Here is a 13,061-nt window from a genome sequence, read left to right as displayed (position 1 = left end):
ATGCTAGGCAAATCTGCATGATGAGTTTCAAGTAGCCTTAGGTATCTAAATTAATTTGGATCCTTTGAAGTTAATCCATCTTGGTTGCCCAAGTGCATTGAAATCACAGACAACATTGTAGACTTTGTTTCCTACAATTCTCTTTTCGATGAAGCATTGTTCATATGAGTGACCAAATTTCTTGCAATTAACACAATAATTTTCTGAGGTGTGTTGCTGAAACAGAGGTGAGTTATATTGCTTGAAATGATTAAAGTATTGAAATTTTTTGGTTTTTGGAGGAGGTGCATTTCTTTTGACAAACTGATTTTCATTAAAGTTGTCCCTCTTTACAAAAGCATTTTCACTAGAATTTCTTAGAACATTTTTACCTTTCGAATATGAGGTTTTGTTGTAAAATGGTGGTTTTTTGAAAACAGCCTCATTTTTCGAAATGTAACCCAAACCTGACCAATTTGAACTCGGTTCAGTTTTTTTTGAATACTCAGTTTCACTTGTGTATACTTCATCAAATTTTTTTTTAAATGTTGCAGCATTTTCATCACCAACTTTGTTTGGTATAGTTTTGGTATTTGATGAAGAAGCCACAAACTTTATAGAGGAAATATTAGAAAATGCATCTTCCTTGGCTATGTAGCCTAAACCAGATTTTTCAAACAATAGTTTTTGACTTGCAAGTAATTTGTCCAAGTTACTAGAACCTTGAGCAAATTTTGCTAAGTCACCATTCAGTTCAAACAATGGCTTTTGACTTGCAAGTAATTTGTCCAAGTTACTAGAACCTTGAGCAAATTTTGCCAAGTCACCATTCAGTCTTTTAATCATATCATTTAATCTTTCATTTTCAGCAATTAACTCATGTGAAGGATCCACAATGTGCTTTCTTTTTAATTTTTCAAGTTCAGATTTTAGAAATCTGTTTTCTTCAATGATATCCAAAGCACATTCCGTTTCCTTCATTTTTTCTTTTAAAAATTCATTTTCAGCTCTTAACACATCTCTTTCAGATCTGTATTCATTATATTTGTCAAGCAGTTTTGAGGTGTTTGAGGTCAGATAATCAATAATAGCATGCAAGTCTTCAATGGTCAAATCATAATAATTTACCTCATCAAGATTGTTGTTTCCAGCCATGAAGCAGTCTTTGTTATCTCCTTCAGATTCTTCTTCTTCATTTGAGTCATTCTCAAGATCTTCCCAAGCTGCCATGAGTACTCTCTTCCTTTCCTTCTTTCCTTTGTCCTCCTTTTTGAGCTTTGGACAGTTTGACTTGAAGTGTCCAGCCTCCTTGCAATGATGACACGTCACCTTGCTCAAGTCTATCTTGTGCTCCTTTGAACTTGAACCCTTGTAATTTCCCTTGCTCTTTATCATCCTTCTAAATCTCCTAGCAAAAAATAGAAGCTCGTCATCTGAAATACCATCACTAGACTCACTCTCTTTTGGTTTTATTTGTGACTTGAGGGCTATTCCCTTTTTCTTTGAGTCTGTGTTTGTGTGTGTGGCTTCATAGGCAAGGAGTTTTCCTCTCAGCTCATCATAGGTTATGCGACTTATGTTGTTACTCTCGGTTAGGACAGTGGTAGTGTTTTCCCACTCTTTTATGAGGCTTCTAAGGAGTTTTCTCACCAAGGTTTGTTCTGTATAGTTTGTACCCAAAGCATCAAGGTTGTTGATTATGATTGAGAATCTATCAAACGCTTCATCAATGCTTTCTCCATCCTTCATGCTAAACATCTCATACTCTTTTCGCAGCATATCAATCCTCGTTTCTTTGACTTGTTTAGTGCCTGCGTGTGTAACCTGGAGTTTTTCCCAGATTTCTTTGGCTGTCTTGCATCTAGACACCTTCTGGTACTCTTCAAAGCTGATAGCACAGTGAAGAAGGTTGATTGCTTTAGCATTCAGCTCTATCTTCTTCTTATCATCTTCATTCCATTCAGCTTCTTCTTTTGGAGTCACCACTCCATCAGCACTTATTTTTGTTGGGATCTTTGGACCACTCACAACGATCTTCCATATGTTGTAGTCAATGGATTGGATGAAGATTCTTATCCTTTCTTTCCAGTAGGAATAGTTCCTCCCGTTGAAGAAAGGTGGCCGGTTGTTTGACTGGCCTTCAGAGAGGCTGTAAGCAACTGTGGTTGTGCCCAAGTTGTTCGCCATTGGATCTTTGCTCCAAGCGGTTAAGCTTAATTCTTGAGACCTTAGCTCCTGATACCAATTGAAGGTTGTGGTTGGTTTAGAGAAGGGGGGTTGAATCTATGCCTTCCTTTTTAGTTGCTGTTATTACCCTTTTAAAACAAATTTGCAGTTTTGATTCTGTTTGAACTCAGCAGCGGAAATTTATGAGACAATTTATTTTTGTCTCATGAATATCAGAAAACAGAACACAGCAGATAAGAGAAAAGCTAACACCAGCATGTATCCTGGTTCGGTTGCCTTGTGCTATGTAACCTACATCCAGTCTCTTCCACAACTATGGAAGAATTTCACTATAGTTAACAGTATTACATACACCAATAACTCAGGATTGACCCAATCCTTTCACACTCAAGTTCTAACCTAACTTGACATTGGCTATGCTAATACCTAACTATACCTCTTAGTGCTAACCCAACTAAGAAAGGGATACCTTACAAGTACAAGATACAAGACACTTAACCATCCTAAAGAAATCTGAAAATAACTCTAGGCTTTTCTCTCAAGTGTTTCACTTAACCTTTTTCCACTCATGGCTTTTTCTTGAGCTTTCTCACAATGCCTTTTCTCACAAGAAATTACAGAAAGATAAACTTAGAAAAGTACATTACAATCAGTAAAACATGAAGGAGATTGACTTCATCAACAGCCTCTGTGCTATGCGAAAAACCAGATTAGCAAGCTTCTGATTCAGTTCTTCATACTGGCGAAATGCACATTTGATTAGGTTACACTGTCCAGTTAGTTGAACTTCTTCAAAGAGCTCTTCTCAGAATAAAACCTCAATTCACTGGTTTTCTCTCCTTACTCTCTGAATGACCAGCCAACTTCATTTATCTCCTTGCAAGTTACTTGGTTCTTCTTCCAAGGTCAACACCTTGAGCCTTGAGCTTCACCAACCCATAGGCTCACTTTTCCTTCTTAAACAACAAAGTAGGACTTTTGCTTCTAACTCCTCCAACTTGACCGAAAGCCAGGAAGGAGTAACTGAATTTGTCTTCCAATGGTCAACCAAATCCGAACCATAGAGATGCAACTTGGTCCCCAAGAATCTCTAGTGACCGTGGATTTGTAGCAGTGAAGAATAGAGATCAACTTTCCCTTGAATGTCATTTTCGGATAGAGCAGAAAGATGGGAAGAAGAGAGGAAGATCTGATGCATGCACGATGAGATGGATTGCCTTTAACCTAAGCTTGATTTGGATTAGATTTTCTGCTTTAGCTTCTGTGCTTCAAGCTTAAACTTTCTCTTTCTTGCTTCTTTGGTTACTAGCTTATGGAGGAAGCTTTTTCTTTCTTTCTCTTTCTTACTTTTCTGAAACTTGATTTGACTTGATTTGAGAGGAGAGGAACGTTGCTTTGGTTGGAGCAAGATGGATGGAATTGAAATTAAGCTGGGTTTGGTTCGGGTATCCATCTGAGCAACCTATCTGACTTCTTTCTTTTCTTTTCCTTGGGCTTCTATTTTGTTTTCAGCCCATTATTCTTTTCTGTTTGTTTTTCATTTCTTTTGGGCTATTAACATTTGGCCTACAATAATAAACAATTAGTTTATGGGTAGATATAAATAATCAACACTTAATTATTTATTTTGCCCAAAAATAATGTTTGTCATCACTTAATTTATTTAGTTAATTTCTTAACTCAACACTCTTGCATAAGCTCTGTGATACTTGATGATAACTGGCTGTGGTACATGCGGTTTGGACTTTTTCATTTTTCTAGACTAAACTACCTGTCAAGGAAAGAACTTGTTTCTGGCTTACCATGGATTCATATTCCCAATTGTGTTTGTGAGATTTGTCAACTGGGAAAGAAGCACAAAGATCCATTCCCTACAGGAAAGTCATGGAGAGCTAGAAGATTACTTGAAATTGTGCATTCAGATCTCTATTCTGTAGAAGTTCCAAGTAATGGTGGTAGCAGGTACTTTATCACTTTTATTGATGATTTTAGTAGATATACATGGGTATACTTTCTGAAGCAGAAATCAAAAGCATGTGATGTCTTTAAGACATTCAAGGCATTTGTCGAAAAACAAAGTGGCTATAAAATCAAAATTCTCAGAACAGACAGAGGAACAGAATATCTTGCGTGTTCAGAATACTTTAAGCAACACGGAATTCAACACCAACTAACAACTAGATATACTCCTCAACAAAATGGAGTTGATGAAAGAAAGAACAGAACCATCATGGATATAGTCAGATGCATGCTCAAGTCAAAACAAATTTCTAAAGAGTTTTGGGCAGAAGCAGTCGCAACAGCAGTTCATATTTTAAATAGGTGTCCAACAAAGAGTGTTCGTGATAAAACTCCAGAGGAAGCTTGGAGTGGAAAGTGGCCTTCTATCCATCATTTCAGAGCCTTTGGGTGTATTGCTTATGCCCACGTACCAGATCAATTAAAGAAGTTAGATGACAAAGGCGAGAAGTGTATCTTTATTAGCTATAGCACAGACTCAAAAGCATACAAGTTGTACAATCCAGAAACAAAGAAATTAATCATCAGCAGAGACGTGACGTTCGATGAGAAAGACATATGGAACTGAAACACAAAGACAAAAAAGCAGCTGACTATAACTCCAAATACATGTGATGAAGTAGAAGAAAGGAAACCAGATACAACCAAAGAACCAGAATCATTTAGAAGATCACAAAGAAAGCGAAGACTACCTACTAGATTAGCATATTATGAAGTTGGCAATGACAATGATCCGTCCGATGAAGAAATCATAAACTTTGCTCTATTTTCATATTGTGAGCCATTGAACTTTAAAGAAGCCTCTAAAAACAACAATTAGAAGAAAGCAATGGATGAGGAGATTCATGCCATTGAGAAGAATGACACATGGGAGTTGACATATTTACCAGCAGATAAGAAGCTGATTGGAGTAAAGTAGGTTTACAAGACTAAGTACAAATCCAGTGGTGAAATTGATTGTTTGAAAGCAAGATTAGCTGCTAAGGGATACAAATAAAAGCCATGTATCAATTAGTTTGAAGTATTTGCTCCTGTTGCAAGATTAGACACTATTCGTATGATTATTTCACTCTCGACTCAAAATAAGTGAAAGATACATCAAATGGATGTTAAGTCTGCATTTCTACATGGCACTTTAGAAGAAGAAGTGTATGTCGAGCAACCTGCTGGATATGAAGTTCTTGGAGAAGAAAATAAAGTTTACAAATTGAAGAAAGCTTTATACGGGTTAAAACAAGCACCAAGAGTGTGGTACAAGAAGATTGATTCTTATTTCATTGAGAATGGTTTCAGAAGATGTCTATTTGAACATACTCTTTATATCAAGTTCATTGAACCTGAAGATATCTTGATCGTGTGCCTTTATGTTGATGATTTAATCTTTACTGGCAATAATAAAGCACTTTGAAATGACAGATATGGACTTGATGTCATATTTCCTTGGCATCAAAGTTCTTCAAAAAGATGATGGAATTTTTATTTCTCAGAAGAAATGTGCAAATGATATTTTGAAGAAATTTTAAATGGAGTACTCAAAACTAGTTTCTACTCCAATAGAAGAGAAGTTCAAATTGTTGAGAGAAGATAAAGAAAGAGCAATAAATTTCACATACTACAAAAGCTTGATTGGAAGTCTAAGGTACTTGACTGCGACTAGACTAGATATTGTGTTTGGAGTTGGTTTGCTTAGCAAATTTATGGAGGAGCCTTGTACCAACTATTTGCAAACGGCAAAAAGAATTCTTCGATATATCAAAGCTACTTTAAATGATGGAATTTATTATGAGAATACTAATGAAATAAACCTTTTTGGCTACACTGATAGTGATTGGGCTGGAGATATAGAAACAAGAAAAAGTACTTCAAGGTTTGTATTTCATCTTGGTTTTGGTGCAATTTCATGGTCATCAAAGAAACAACCAGTAGTAGCACTCTCTACAGCAGAAGCAGAATATATAGCAGCAGCAAGTTGTGCAACGCAAGCAGTTTGGCTAAGAAAAATTCTTGAGGAATTGAATGAGAAGCAAAGTACTCCAACAACAATATTTTGTGATAACAAGTCAGGTATTGCACTTTGTAAAAATCCAGTATTGCATGGAAGATCGAAGCATATTGATATTCGAGTTCATAAAATCAGAGAATTGGTAAATGAGAAAGAAGTTGTGATCGAGTACTGTCCAACTGAAGAACAAGTTGCAGATATATTTACAAAGCCATTGAAGACCGAGTTATTTTACAAGTTGAAGAAGATGCTTGGAATGATAAGCTCTACAAGCTTGATTTAAGAGAGGTAAGGTTAGAAAATTAAATCAAGAATATTCAAGAAAGTAGTACAACTACAATCAAATTGAAGAACATTGAAGAAGTTCAAAATCAAATTGAATTGGAATTGAATACAAGTTGCACTCATCATCTCCATATTAGAAGAATGAAGAATCATGAATTGAAAGCTTCAAGAATGATGATTAAGAATTTGAAACAAAATTGAACAAAGAATTGATTAGTCAAAATTTCTACATGTTTCTTGAATTATTACAACTAGTTCTTAGTTGTTATAACTTATAAGAATTATTATTTTATTATAAAGGTTTGCCTATATAAAGGCTTCATATGTACGTTGTTATCTATCTCTCCATGAATCAAAACACTTAGTGTTTGTTTCAAAAATTCTCTCATTATTGTGAGTGTTAGTGGGTGTGAGAGATGAAAAATATAATAGCGTCATTTATATGAGCGAGTGATTTTAGGGCCAATTAAATGTGGGTATTTTATTTACAGTTATGTCATCCCAGCGTTCAATGGAGTGTAAATGGAGGACCTTAAGTTGCGGAGGTTTTGGAGGGCGCTAGGAAAGCCACCCTTAAAGCGGTTAAGGGAGAGGTTGACATGGACGAGAACCCATATGTCATTGATCCGTGCAGATGAAGCTATAGAAGACGTTGTGTGAGAGATCGAGATGGTGGGTGAAGAGGAAGGGAGATAGGCAACCAATGAGTTGGTTACCAGAGGGGCTGAAGTTACGGAACATCTTAAGGTCAGTAAGAATATGAAACTTGAGCTCGCAGCCAAGATAGAGGCGGTCGAGGACGATGGCAGTTACGTTTTTGGAGACCTCGTCGCGAATCACACCCTCCCAAGTAGGGAAGTTGGAAGAGTCGGCGGAAGCGAAGGAATTCCATGAGTTAAGGACGCGATGGAGCTCATATGCGATTTTTAAAAATATTATTACTTAATACTCATTAATAAATACAGATAAATGAATTGGGACATTTTTTTAAATATTTTTTACCGTTTCATTTTGATGGAACTATTTTGCACAACTCCATCAAATACTTTTCCTTCTTTTAATGCCGCTTTGTATAATTGTATTGCACTTGTACTAGGTGAGAAAATAATAATTACTTCAAAAAGGTTTAACTTACTAGGCATGTTCATTATTCTAAAAGAGAAAGTATATGGGATACTATTTTTATTAAAATTTGACTAATATTTAATTAATAAAAAAAATCGAATAATTTTATACTATTAAATATAATTTTATATTATTAAAAATATTAATAATAACTAATTAATAGTTATAAATTATAAAATTTGTTGATTTCTAGTATTCTTTATTTTAAAATATTGGTCACGTTTTATTTTGACGTAAACACTCTGTGCCTTTGAGCTATTTGCACATGGAATACAAACGTTGCTTCTTATGTTAATTATCACTTAAGCACGAGGTGATTTATTTACTCATATTTAGTTTCTGAAGTTATTTTATTCTTTCTCAAATTCAGATTTTACCTAATTTACATATATTATTACTTAATGAAGAATTATTTAGTTAACTTGAACCAGCGTTATATAATAATGAATGAAATTATTAAATTTTATTAGAATTTATTAATCATTAAAATTCAATCTGATCTATATTGTGGAACTAATAAGACATATATTGTATATCTATTTATAGAGATTCTTACTTTTTTGTAACTTTTAAAACAATTTATACTTATAATAAAATATCTTTAAACAAGATCTAAAAAATTGGATGGGTTTTTAAATGAAGTTGTTAAACTTCTAAACTTCTCAGCATCTTATAAAAAGATTTGAGTATTTATACTTCACATATATTTTTTATAAACGGTCTAATAGTAATACCGTAATTCTGAAAAAGTTTGACAAAAAAAAATATCTAACACTTTTAAATTGGTGAGTTATCAATCTAAGTCTTGCTTCACTGGAATAATGACCCGTAACCATAAATCCAGACACATGATTAGTGCCATTTGCATAATTCCAAGTGTGTAGCCATGGACGTAACAACAAACAAAGAAACAATAAATACAATAAATAGAACATACTAATAAACACTCCTCTGTCCGTGATCTGAAACCTGTTTTGACAATCACACCTCACAAGCTAGCTACCAGCACCAATTAAGAGCCGTTCAATTCATATATCACTTACCATTTACCAATTCCACTTTGATAGTGTTATTGATCTTCACATAAACGAATACGTTTATGTTTAAATCACATTTAATGTGTTTCAAAAATATTTATAGTAATATATTCTTAAATTATTATATAATTTTTAAATATTATGAATAAAAAATTATAAACAGAATTTAACTATTATGTACTTTAAATTAAAACACATGTTAAAATTACTAATAATAAAAGTTTTTATTTTAATAAATACAAAATAAATATATTAAAATTTTAATTTTATATTCTCTTATAATTTTTTTAATTAATAACTTTAACGCATGTTTTTATGTTCCATGTTAGATAACCTCATTAATAAACAAAATATACATTAAATTTGCTACAAAATAATTGAGTACAAACTACGAAGTTTTCTCAATGACAAAACCGTGGCCCAATTAACAAGAACCGCATGTATGTCTTTTTGATACTATGTATGTACTCTTATCTGGTCTTCTTTCTCACTAAGATAGTAAGATGGCATTGATTTTCATATTTTTTGCTTCTACTTGATCTTTATTATTTCCCCATGACCTGTCTTCTTTGAAAAGCCCATGTACGGCTTCACTAGTCCACAACAGAAAAGTCTTAACATGCATTTAATTAATCTAACTCAAGACAAATTAAATATAAATTCTAAATATATAAATACACAAAAGGGTTACTCTATCATCTGATATTGAAATCATTTTTATCCAAGCACCAACCGTTGTTATTGAAAACAAAACATAAATTAGATTCATGGGAAAATTTGATATTGTCTTAAAATAAACTTATTGATCAATGTAATAATATCATCAAGACATAAACTGAGTGATGATGACCGCAAAAGAGTGGAATATGAAGAGGCATACCAAAGTGTACTAGAAGTTTCTGGTACGAGTTGTGAGATGGATCGAGAATTTGTGAGTTGAAATGGTCGCCAGATTATTTTGCTGGAGCAATGTGGGTGGTACCTATAAAGACATTCCGACGCCTCTGGCTCCCCTTTATATAGCTAGTGGTAGTTATCTCATCTTATCTTATCTTGTTAAGATAAGGGAGGTATTTGGATTTAAATGTTATTAGAGATTGTGGGCCGATATGAGCTGTCATCATCTTATCTTATTGATCCGTCTTTGGGACGTGAGGATGACCCAATCTTGGGATTGTCAAGCTGGTGTTGTCGCACTCTACCGTGACTTTCCGGTCCCCATGTATCGTTCCGATGGTGCTGTTATCGACTTGGAACTTCATGATTTGAAACTTGGTGAAGATGACGGCGGATAGGTCGTTGATTGTCTTTCTTTCGAGGATGATGTTGTAGGCAGTGGAGTCCTTGAGGACAACGAACTCGGAGAGGATGATCTTCCTTTGGCTTCCGGTTCCGATGGTTAGTGGTAATACTATGGAACCATCCGGTTTGAGAAAGTTGTTCTCAAGTCCAGTTACCCCATTGCGGTGGATTTGTAGATTTTTGTTTCGAAGACCCAGCTTGTCGAAGGCTCCTCTAAATAGGATGATGTAGTTTGCTCCAGTGTCAACCAGTAATCTCTTTACGAGTTCGGTCACGACTTTTGCCAAGATGACGAATGGGGCGTCTTCCATCGAGGTGCCATATTGGCAGCCATCAGGGGAGAATGTGATCGCTTCTGCAACCAGAGAGGTTGGAACTTGGTTTCTTACGGCTAGGATTTTAAGATCATTTCTTAGTTCCGATTTTGACTTTTTCAACGTGTCCTTTCCAGTGATAATGTTCACAATTATGGTGTGGTCGGCCTCCGAACTTTTCTGGGGTGCTTGTCGTAATGTCCTCGGATTGTGCCCTTCGCATTCTGGTGATCTTTCTTTTTCAGTTCTTCTGGTTTCCGGATGATTTTGGCGAACTCGGAGAAATTTTTGTCTTGGATGGCTTGTTCGAGGGCATCCTTCAAGTTGAAGCAATCTTGGATTTTATGCTCGTATCCTCGGTGGTAGTCGTAGTACAGGCTCTTGTTGCCGACTTCCCATTCCTTTAGTTGTCGCGCCTTTGGGAGGATGCCTCGTTCTGCTATTTGGTGGTAGATCTCCGTGATGGGAGCGAGTAGGAGGTGTAGTTTGAGAACTTTCTCACCTTGGATAGCCGGTTGGTGTTTACATATTTGGGGTTTTTTTTCTGGGTCTCTCTTGGTGGTGGGTTATTATGAGGTACCATATTGTCGTGCTGCAATTTGTTAGCGGCCACGACTTGACTCACCTTTTCGTCGTTTATGTATTTTCTTGTGACATTTAAATTTCGTGCATGATTCAAACCGGCTTAGTGGTGAGGTATTTCTGGAAGTTCTCATTTATGAGGTCATTGGTCAGATAAAGACTGGCGACCGATTCTGTGAGTCTGTCGACTGTCAAGCACTCATTGTTGAACCTATCGAGGTATTTTCTCGTGGATTCATATTGTCTCTGAGTGATTCTGAGCAAGCTAATGGGGGTGTTTAGTTTTGGTGATCCTCGTGGTGAACTTGGCCATGAACTTTTGAGAGATGTCATAAAAGCTGGCTACGGAGCTGTTCGGGAGGGCGTTGAATAATTTGATTGCGGGGCTAGCTAGGCTTACTGGGAAGGCCCTGCACCGAACCACATCGACGGCTCCTTCCAGGTTCATCCTGGCCTCGAAGGCCGTTGGGTGTTCCTGGGGATCTTTAGTCCCGTCGTATTTTATGTTAGTGGACTTGTCGAAGCACTTCAAGAGTTAGGCTCTCGAGATTCTTTTCGTGAATGGGGTGGCTCCCATTATCACGTGTTCACTTTGTGCTCATTTTGCTTTCCGATGGTGCCATCGATCGTCTTCTCTGCATCAGTGTTGTTTGCTGTGTCGCTGTTTTAGGGACCTGTTGTTCCTGGTATCGCAGTAAGATCGGGTTCTAGAAGTCACTTGGCCTGCATGCTCTGGGTGATACCGTTCTTTGGGGCGTAACTCGACCTTCGAGGTTTTGCACCCTGAAGCATAGCTCTTGAATTATTTGGACCGCCTTCTCTCCCAAGCCGTCGGGTGCCCAGGCTTCAATGGGTGGATGGTTGTCCTCTTTTGGTTACTGCTAGAGTGGGGTTGGTTGACGATGCACAGTGCTCGTTATCCTCCCGTGGGTGGGAGGAGCGTTATCTTGGAGTTCGGGAGTTGGGTTTCGTGGGTGTGAGTCATGTTGGTGGCTTGAGAATTGATCCTCGTGATCCGTCATGCCGCAACGATTTGGCAATCCTCATAGACGGCGCCAATGTACTAGAAGTCTCTGGTACAAGTTGTGAGATGGATAGGGGACTTGCGAGTCGAGGCAGTCGTCAGATTATCTGGCTGGAACAATGGGGTGGTACCTGCAAAGACACTCCAACGCTCAAGTCAGAATGGATCTGAGAAGTATAAGGTGTGTCGAATGAATAACGTACCTAAGGGAGCCTCTGACTCCTTTTTATATAACTAGTGATAGTTATCTCATTTTATCTTATCTTGCTAAGATAAGGGAGATATTTAGATTCGAATGTTGGTTAGAGATTGTGGGCCGGTATGAGCCATCATCATCTTATCTTATCTGACTAAGATAAGAGAGATATTTAAATTTAAATATTAAATTAAAATATTAAAAGTTATTAATCCGTCTTTGGGTCCTGAAAATAACTCAATCTTAAAACTATTGGGTTTAATAACCGTTTCGAAAAAATACTCAGAAATCGAATCCAAAACACACAGAATATCTGATTTAATTTGTTTGTTTCTTCCTCTTAAGTTTATATATAATAAGAGGAGAATTCCTTTTTGTAAGGTCCTAATAAATTTTCACAGTAAAAATTTACATTATGGACTGCTTGCTTGGCACGGAAAGATTTCAATATTGGATTTTTATTTATTACGTATTAATTTTTATGCATATAAAGCAAATGAAATTAAAAATATATATGTAGGTAATTCTTTATCGTGAATTAACATATATAATTACTGTTTTTCCTTGATTTTCGTGTATGTTTTGATCAGTTGTATATGATAAGTGGTATAAATCTTTAAGTTAAGCTAAATAAATTATAAAAAAAATTAAAAAATATTATATATATACAAAAAATTAATTATTAAATATTTATATTTATTTTAATATATATTTTATACAAATACAAATTAAATGATTGAATTTTTTGTATGGTTGCCAAAAAATAGTATGGTAACATGTTTTATTCTTATTTTAGTAATTATACGTTTGTTAATTAAAAATAAAAAAATATTTTATTTTTTTTTTTTGCAATTTCTTTTCGTATATTTTCTTTTAAGACAAATTCTTTTATCCTTTTTCTCTTTGTCAATTACTTTTAATAAAAAAATAAAAAAAGGTTTACACAAAATTAGTGTATGTAAGATTATTGGAAAAATAAATCGACGTATGTATCAATAATTTTGGGTAT

The sequence above is a fragment of the Arachis duranensis genome, chromosome 3, assembly GCF_000817695.3.
Source record: "Arachis duranensis cultivar V14167 chromosome 3, aradu.V14167.gnm2.J7QH, whole genome shotgun sequence".
Lineage (NCBI taxonomy): Eukaryota > Viridiplantae > Streptophyta > Magnoliopsida > Fabales > Fabaceae > Arachis > Arachis duranensis.
The sequence above is the reverse complement of the archived record's forward strand: the minus strand, read 5'-3'. Positions refer to the sequence as shown.